This window comes from Hesperophylax consimilis, chromosome 23 (assembly GCF_061612785.1).
Source record: "Hesperophylax consimilis isolate HC1 chromosome 23, BYU_Hcon_1.0, whole genome shotgun sequence".
NCBI lineage: Eukaryota > Metazoa > Arthropoda > Insecta > Trichoptera > Limnephilidae > Hesperophylax > Hesperophylax consimilis.
The window spans coordinates 23,665,689-23,675,453 of NC_142858.1; positions in this window are offsets into that span (position 1 = coordinate 23,665,689).

The following is a 9,765-nucleotide window of genomic DNA, read 5'->3' on the forward strand; positions in this document are numbered from 1 at the left end:
CAACGGCAAAAACACGGTGTGCTAAGCACTTATCAATTGCTTTTACTCAGTTGGTATACGTGCAAACTATAATTGTATTCTCACCTACCAGTTTACGGGTATCGAAGTACAACCTATTCCCAGTACGGAAGTAAGCTAGGACAGGGGGTCACCATTACATTGGTTCAATGAAATTAAAATCGAAATATTTCACAAGATATATTATTGAATATGGGATTGGAATAAGGAAATTATGTAAGAGGAGACTTATACGTAATGAAACCACGTACGACGAAATAAGGATAAACAAAGAGTCGAAATAAAACTGTTTTAACCAGCGAATTTCAAAATCAAAAACATAACAAAACGAATATGATAAACTAATGTTGCCGAGATAAGTTTTTTGTGCATAGCACAAAAAATAACATATAATTATTAAACAATAATTATTAGCCTGAAACACCTATACAAATTGAAAAAATCTTCCGAAAAAAATACATGCCACCAACGGGGATTAAACCCGCAGATTTAAACCGGCGAAGCGCAATTGGTAGAGCACCTGACTGGCAATCAGAAGGATGAGGTTTCAATTCCCGTCTGAGGCATGTATTTTTTCTCGGAAGTTTTTTTTTTCAATTTATAAAGCTGGTCCAGGCTAATAATTATTGCTTAAAAATAATACGAAAACTTAAATATTTACACAATAGAGGAGGTCCACAATTTTTAAATAATAACCGATTGTGTCTGTGTGGTTGAATAGTGTATGTACAATATAATATTTATCTTAGGTTGGACTTACAAATTAAGTTGAAAGATTAAATAAAACACACATTAGGAATTGAATGAATATATTATCTTTAGCCACCAAAAACAATATTAAAATGAATACTTTTTTGGTTTCAACAGTAATCCTAGCGCAGTATCTTTGGGAGGGGATTCTACATGTATGACAGTACAACTAAAAAAGTAAAATAACTTTTTGTGGAAATTTTGAAATTGTAGTTTTCTTGTTAAAAAAATGAATTATTCGTACGGAAGAAAAACGTTTGTTTCTGCTGTGTATCTTTTTTATTTCTGCCATCATATAGATTCACCTTCCAAAGTTGGTCTACTCTACAGTCTCTAAACCCGGACACGTAGTATTTATTGAAAACAAGTTGCTTTACATTGTGCTTTATGAAGGTAGGCATCAAATGCATAATATATTATCTTTACTGAAAATTAACCGTGTTGGCTCTGAAATCACTAAGAATTTATAAAATGTTGTATCAAGATTGCTTTTGCAACAAAAATGAGGGAGTCATCGCATAAGTATGATAATAAAAATCACAATACATTAATCTTACTTATAAGTCACTAGCTATTAAACTTATTAAACAATAAGCAATCACAACATACACCCATTACGAAAAATTACTACATTTAGACATATTTCATGACTCCTTTCTAACATACAAAACTAACTTATAAAATTTCTTAGCATGACATATTTCAAAGATATTTTCACATCATTTTTCAAAACTTCTATGTATTAACAGTCAATTACAATTCGTGAGCTTATTATTATTTTTGTTTTCAATTCATTTATTATTATCTATCCATACACGTCCTTCCTTTTATAACAATCTCAGGCGAAATTACGTAATGATATTTTGTGGACATACGTAATAGGTACTACAACTAATTAATAAAGAAAAACATCTTACTGTATCTTATTGTACTGTGTATGTCTTAATAAATAAATAAATAAATAAACATATTAGTTATAAGCCACACGTCACGGAATACATTGAATGTATAAACTAAGTTGAAGCGCCCTTAAAGTAATTTTCTCACGAAAAAGGTGCTATAATAATAATCCAATCATTATGTAGCTTTCTATGCATACTTATTCTATTTTAGGGGTTATTATCTACGTACATTTAATCAATAAATATTAATAAAATAAATGTAAAAATTCTTTTCAATAGTCCGCTTAAAACACGAATATTTTGTCGTTAAAAGAATCATCGTAATTGCCCCGTGTGAGGGGTCTAGCGGTGACATTTTTGATTGAACACGTTGAGTCATTAATGACAGGAATAATGTTTGCCTATAGAACCCTTCATAACGAGCCGCTGGTTTATTGATATTATTGGCGCCCAGGCGGCTAATTGTAGGAAGGCTTTTGGGATTTGAACTTAAATGCCTATGTGTGCGTGTATATAAAACGAAAATTAAAATTACAAACTATACACGAAAACGCCATGATTTCTTCAATATATACAATACATATTTTACACGCAAATTTAAGATAGTTAAAAAAAAAACAAGTTTTTTTTAATACTTTTTAGTAATATTTGCTTGAGGAAAATAATTCCCTCGGGACTTATATCATATTTGGGATGCCGTGTGTACGACCTACGGGTCTATGTAAGGAAAGAAATAATAAGACTTAATAAAATAATAAAAATTTAATGGGTGGGTAGGGAGTGAAGGGTGTTTGAATCTATTTCTCCCACTGCATTGCAAGACAATCGGTCGAGATAGTCACGCTGGAAAGGTCAAAGGTCTGGTGTCTCCCGATTTGGCCCTCTGAGGACAGGACAAGAACTGGAAAAACCTACTCATGAACCCGGGCACCCCTGCTAAGTCACCAAAAGTGGGTGACCTATGGCAAAGGTGTTGATTATCAATGATTAGTCCCCGGAGCGGCGTTATCCAAACACACCTACTAAAACATTACAATAAAATAGATAGTAACTAGTTCAACTATTGCCAGTATATTCAATAGCTCCTTTTCAAACCAATCTTTATCGTCTGTAGGAGAATATTTAAACAAGCTCTGAACAGTAATAGTATTTAGATATGATAAAAATAAACTTAATAATTTAATGCACAACTTAGCTAAATTAAGTAAGTATGGTAGGTAATCGCATATCTGAGGATATTGTAATCGTTGGTATCGTTACATTCTGATATTAAATTAAGTCTGGGGATACTGTAATCATCGGTATCGTTACATTCTGATATCGGATAGTCTGGAAATATTGTAATCGTTAGATAGTTACATTCTGATATTGATACAAGTCTGGGGTGATAGTAACCGTTAGTGTGGGGATTTTGTAATCGTTGGTATGATATATATGTATGATATTGAATTATGTCAGTAGATAATGTAATCGTTTGTATCTTTACATTCTGATACTGAATGAAGTCAGTGGATGATATAGGTAATCGTTGGTATCTTTACGTTCTGATATTGAATAAGTCTGGGGATATTTTAATCACTGGCATTGTTTAATTCTGATATTGAATTAGGTCTGGAGATATTTAAGTCGTTAGTATCGTTACATTCTAATATCGATGCAAGTCTGGTGGGGGATAGTAACCGTTAGTATCGTTACATTCTGACATTGAAATACGACTGAGTAAATTGCAACGTTAGTATCGTTACATTCTGATATTGAAATACGTCTGGGGGTATTGAAATTTTTGGTAGAAGCCACAATATCAAAGAGTTATTTTTATTATTTTTGTAAAGGAAAATACAAAATATTTTTCTCCCTGTATTCTGATCGAATTCCAAATCATTTTATTTCAGTAGTGCTCAAAGAACCAATGGATGGATCCTTTCCATAGAGTACACCTCCACAAAGGTGAAACTGTGAAGGAGAAATTTGCATTGATTTTCTTTTGTGCGAATATACAGAGGTTTTATCTACATCTCCCCGTGTTACCTTGTTAACCGTACCATAGAACACTTGGTTACTACACGTGTGCCGGGAGACAAGTATCCTTGAATGCGCACAAAAGATAAGTCAGACGTCTCCGACTCCGCACTCTTTCTCTGCAGACTCTTTCTCTGCACTCTCTCTTTCTCCAAATTCTCTTACTCCCCACCCTTCTCTCTACACTCTCTTACACTCTTTGGTGTTGAAGAGCTCGAGCGGGGGCATCGCGCGGACCTCACCCGGCCGGAGACCACAAAGTAAAAATAAGTTTTAATTGGATGTTTGCCTGCGGAACGCTGTTGCTTCAAACGTCTTTTTCAATTCATGACGTACCAAGTTAAGCCTCAAGTATCTACCTTCAACAAACACCCAGACAATTTCCATACTGAAATGTTGTCTTTGGACAACTTTATAAAGTAAATTTTTATTTTTAAAAATTTTTGTCATGTCTATTTAAATATTCTAATGCGTTTTTTAGCGTCCTAATATTGTTTTCTCTTACGCATAGAGACAGGTCCCGTAAGTATTTGATTTATTTCTTTAAGTGATATATTATAATTCGAATATGATTTTAAGTCCCTATAAATGCTGATTAATTTCAATCCATTTATTTTTCTAAGTAAGTAAAAAAAAAAAAAAAAAACTGTTCTCCATAATGGTATTCTGTATTATTTGTAAAACATTTATGAACTACAGATATAATAACTATTTTATTTATATATGTACGTAAACTTTTAAATGTCACATAGTTAATGTAATAACACTAATAACAATGTATGTAAAAGCCCAATGGGCGTTTAAATAAATAAATAAATAACAATAATATTTATAATACATTATTCTTATATAAGACTATGCAATTAAAATGAAATTATTTTTACATAAGAATACAAATTTGAAAGTGAGTTCAATGAAGAGTGCACATAGATTATAACAATTTATTCTTATTCAAAAAAATTGAATAATTATTTTTATTAAAGGTAAACTTATGTTTTACAAGACAAGGTTTTTATGCAAAGCACAAAGGATAAAAATAGTAGCAATAATTACTAGCCTGAAACAAAAACATAAATTTAAAAAATCTTCCAAAAAAAAAAATGCCGCCGACGGGAATTGAGCCCGCACCTTATGATTACCGGTCAGGTGCACAGAACCACTGTGCTACGTGGGCTTATTTATAACCGCCAAATAATTCATTTTCAAGTTTTCGCACAGTTTAAAATTGGCTTTAATCGCCATAACAGCTGGCACAATAATGTATTTAAGAAAACTTTATCTACAAGCAGAACTTAATTAATAATAATATTACAATTTATGATTAAGCTTTTTAAACCAAATGGAATTTAAAAAAAATTCAATAAGTCTAAAATGGATGACACTAGTTCAGAGATTTCTCATCTTAAAAATAACAAAAAAAAAAAGTGAAAAATACTTTCATTATCGCTCTGGTGTAAGACCACAATTCAGAATTGAAACGTATCTTGAAATGGCTTTAGCCGTGTTTGGTGACCTGATCTTAATAGCCAGGTACTCCCCTACTTTCATATTTTCAATTTCCTTCCCCTCCCCACTACCTTCAGCCTGACAACATACTCATATATTCTCACTGGCTCCAAAGGTTGGGGAACATTTGGGACTCGTGTGCATTGTTCACATTAAATGTATATACAGGGTGTCCGGAAACTCGTAGTACAAGCGGGAAACTGGTGAATCTACATCACATTTGGAGTCGATTTTGTAGTATATATTTTTTTGATTTGAGCTTTCGTTATCGAGTAAATTTTTTTTTTTTTTAATCAAATTCTTATAAATTATTACTGAAGATCAAAGTACCCAACTAATTAAAACTATTTGAAAGTAAAACAAATGAAGAAACTCGGATTTGAAGCATTATTTTGAAATCACCCTTCATTTAACCCGGTGTAATCATAAAATATTTCTGCTCTGCAGGGTTAAAACATCTGTTGTTCAACCCTAAACACCAGAAAAAACTTTAACCCTAAAATAGCCGAAAAATATTTTTTTTTGGTTTTTTTTTTTTTTTTGTGAAAATGCTCAAAACAAAAAACTTTATGTTTTTTTGGGTTCCCAATGTGGTGTAGATTCTCCAGTTTCCCGCTTGTACTACGAGTTTCCGGACACCGTGTATATATTTATTTAATTTGTTTTAACTTCATTCTGAATTGAGTCTTTTTTAAATAATTCGAATTAAGAAAGAGATACATTTTTAAGAAATTTCAAATCAAATGAATAAACAGTTCAGATAATGAACTAGTAAGAGGAATTCAAAAAACAATATTATAAAATACTGAAAGAGTATCAAACTTACTCTAAAGCTATAAAATCTTTCAAAACTTCTGGAAAATATCCTAGTCAACATGCGCTGCCATTCCTTTGCGTTATTTTATTATTAAGCTGAAAACTTTCCTAGTTCTAACTGAGCGTCCTCGTTTCGGTAAGAACCAAACTGTCAAATAAAATAGCTGAGATCTGAATTCCATGATTATTTCAACCATCCAATTTATAAACTTAACTCATTACTTTTAGTAATCCTTTCGGTGGTTCATAATAATAATACATATATTATACGAGTATATTACACAGGTGTCCCAAAAGTCAACGTCATCCTTTGGAGGGCTGCAAGGCCAGCTCATGGCGGAGCAAATATCTTAACATGATTTTTAGTAAAAAGTCGTTAGTTTTCGATATATTTGATAAATCGACATCTTACATCAGTTTTCGAGTGTCATAGCTACGAAATTCAAATTATAAGATTTGATTTTTTATTACGCAACCCTGAATTGCCTTGCTTATTGATCACAGTCAAAAATAAAACCAACTCTGCCCATACCTTTGGATTTTTTTTTTGCCGTATTGTTAAGACTGTACAATTTCTATTTCGAATTAATACTAATAAAACATGTTTTTTAATGTCTGCGTAAGATCGAGCAACATAGATCTTTGGAGACTCACGCTTGGGCCTGATACGCCATGTGAATGTTTTTTACGGAAAAATGACAGCTTTTATTTGCTATCTATAATATGTGACGTAAAAAATGTTTTCGTTAGTAATATATATTCTTATGACCATTTTACTATTACATTAATAGAATTCAATATATTTAATATTAATTATGTTATTTTCGTAAGTTTTAATCAAATAATGTCATATTGTGAATATAGTTTTATGTTACCGGAAAAGAGAAGTAAAAAAATTATTAATTTATTGACTTTTACCACGTGAATTAAATAAAACTAAATGAAAGTAATGTGTTTTGATAAAATATATATGCCTTCGTACTAGTAAATACAAATGCGAAAAAAATCATCAACGCTTATTAAAATGTCTGATTAAATTGGTTGTCCTCTGGAAATTATTATTATGATTTTTTTTTAATTGTGTGAACGAGATAAAAGTTGATGAGATAATTTTCTTGCAAAATCGAACCCTTCAAATATCAGGAACCCAAATTCGTATGATGTTTGGGGACAAATTTGGTCTCCTGACATTTAAAGGGAAGCAATAAGAATGTGTGTTCTGAATTTCCAATACTCTGAAATTTTTCGACGTTTTGATCAAAAATGTTTGTGATGAGCGTTTTTTTTTCAATATTTTTCTTGTTTGAAATTAAATATATACTTTTTAATCATGAAAGTTTATTTCAAATACGAAATCTAAAAGATATATGTATCTCATTTCTAAAACGGTATTTGTTTTTAAGAAAAAAAAGAAAAATATTGAATATTAATCGTTTACTTTTAATGTTTATTTTAAATATATTTTTTTTATACATTCTTTGATACAGAAATTTACATCATTGAAATACATTTACATATCCACCCATTCCAACTGGAGCATTGTTTTACATGTTTTCAGTTGTACCTACGAACACAATTAAAAATGAACAAATATTCTAAATTCAAGAACGCGAAAGGCTTGGCGTTGGCACTATTTGCAGTCCCCACTCATAATACTTACCCTCTGCCGACGTGTTACAATTTGAAACACCAGAAAGGAAACACTCCCTCTGAATATTTGAATGATAATGTTTTCTTGTTTATAAATTCTGATAACTGCGTATTTGTTCGCCCAGGATGGCCCGTGCGCCGTAACTCTCCCTTAGTTTGGCATTTATGGCAACTCAGTCCTCGTTCACGACAAAATAAGATGAACGACAGTAAACGCTGTTAGGTAAACCAATTTTCTTGTTTTTTGAATTGTGACAACGGGCAGGCTGTTTTGTTCTTCAAATTATTCCGAAGGACGGTCGGTTTGGAATTAAGAGTGAAATTTACAGAGCATTCCCAGGACACGTTCCGACCAAAATTCGGGAGCATTATTTCGGGTAATTTGATTTTTTGGTGCTGGAGTTCATAGAATAATTTATAGAAAATACAAAAATAAACAGAAAGATTAACAGAGAAAAATACTGAAAACCAAGTAAATCATTTTTTTAATGTTTAACTTGCTAATTTTGTAATATATATACTTGTTTATTCCAGAGTGGTTTAAAAGTTATGACACTAAAATTAAAAACAAATCGAAGTGTTGCAGACATTTGGAGTCAGAATGGAAATTAATATTTTGAGTAATTAATTTATTCTTTCGCCGTTCTTACAAAAGTTGTTATGTAAATTACGTAGCATAATAGCTTTTCAAGCAGTTAGTTGATCGGGGTTTGATTTTCAGTCAGTAGTGATATTTTTTATATAGATTTTAATTTTTTATTGTTTTTAATTTTAATTTTAATGCTCTTTTGAATTTTATATCGCGTAATTTTCCGCCAGTTTGGACTAGTTACATAATATACAATTACTAAAAATATAATTAATTTAAAATGGTGTTAGAAATCATAAAAATAATGTGATGAACTTGCTGGTGAATGGATTTGTTTATAAATTCATTCCTTAATAATAATGAGTGCATTATCAATAAACAACAAATATTATCTTACGTTACATCTAAGACATGTTCCCTTTCACTATCCGTTCCATCTCCTCTCACATTCTTCTCTAATCCCAAGTCACGCCTCCACCCCCACTTCAACACTATGTATATTTTACCCTGAGGAAGGAACGGTTGTTCTGAAACCGAACGGCTTATATTAAAAAATATATATATAAATATACATTCCACAATATATATTGGTTCAAACGAAGTAACATTGTTTAATGTATTTATTTAGAATCACCACAATGTTATTGCGAAATCCAAAAGTTTATCGAATGACTTATCAAAACTTTACAATTCGTACTTTCCTTTTTACTAGTAGATGACATACCTGAACTACCAACAGTTGATGCGAGACAGCAGTAAAGGTCAATATTGCTCACAATATTATTACAATTAATAAAAATATTCAAAACTTGTTGTCGGAAAATTTATTTATTTTTAAATGTGTCATTATTGCAACAAGCAAGCGATATATTATTTAAATAAAATAAAATATCTGTTTGGATGGAATTTTCACCGGTTCATACTCCCTTTTCGCGAAATGTGAGCATTTTACTCACATTAACAACAATGTCTATACCGTTTTGTTGTTTACGTTGGATGTGTTCTCCTCGCCTGGGTTTAACTCCCACCCCCACCCCCACCCCACCCCACTCACCACAAGGAATTTATTGCCCTTGACATATATCTGAGCGTCGTGATCAGGCTGTACTTTCAGACTCCTAAGTCGGAATTGTAAACAGAACATAAATACTTAAGGCCTTACTTATAAACGTGTTTTAAATTTTAAACCTGATATACAACCATTAATCAAATCAAATCAAATCAAAAATTATTTATTGTAAAATAAAAATTACAAAAGGTGTAGCTTATGGGTAGACCCCATTTCTTCCAGCTAACCACATTTATTTAATTACAGTGTTTATATAATATTATTTGTTTTATTATAATAATTACAATGTTTATACAGATAAAATAACAATACACCAATGAAAAAATAAAAAAATACAAATATATATACCAATAAATGTAGGGTTAACATTTATTTATCCGTTGTGTAAAACTTAAAACACGTTTATTAGTAAGGGGTTATCATTTAACTGAGTTGGTACTTCAGTT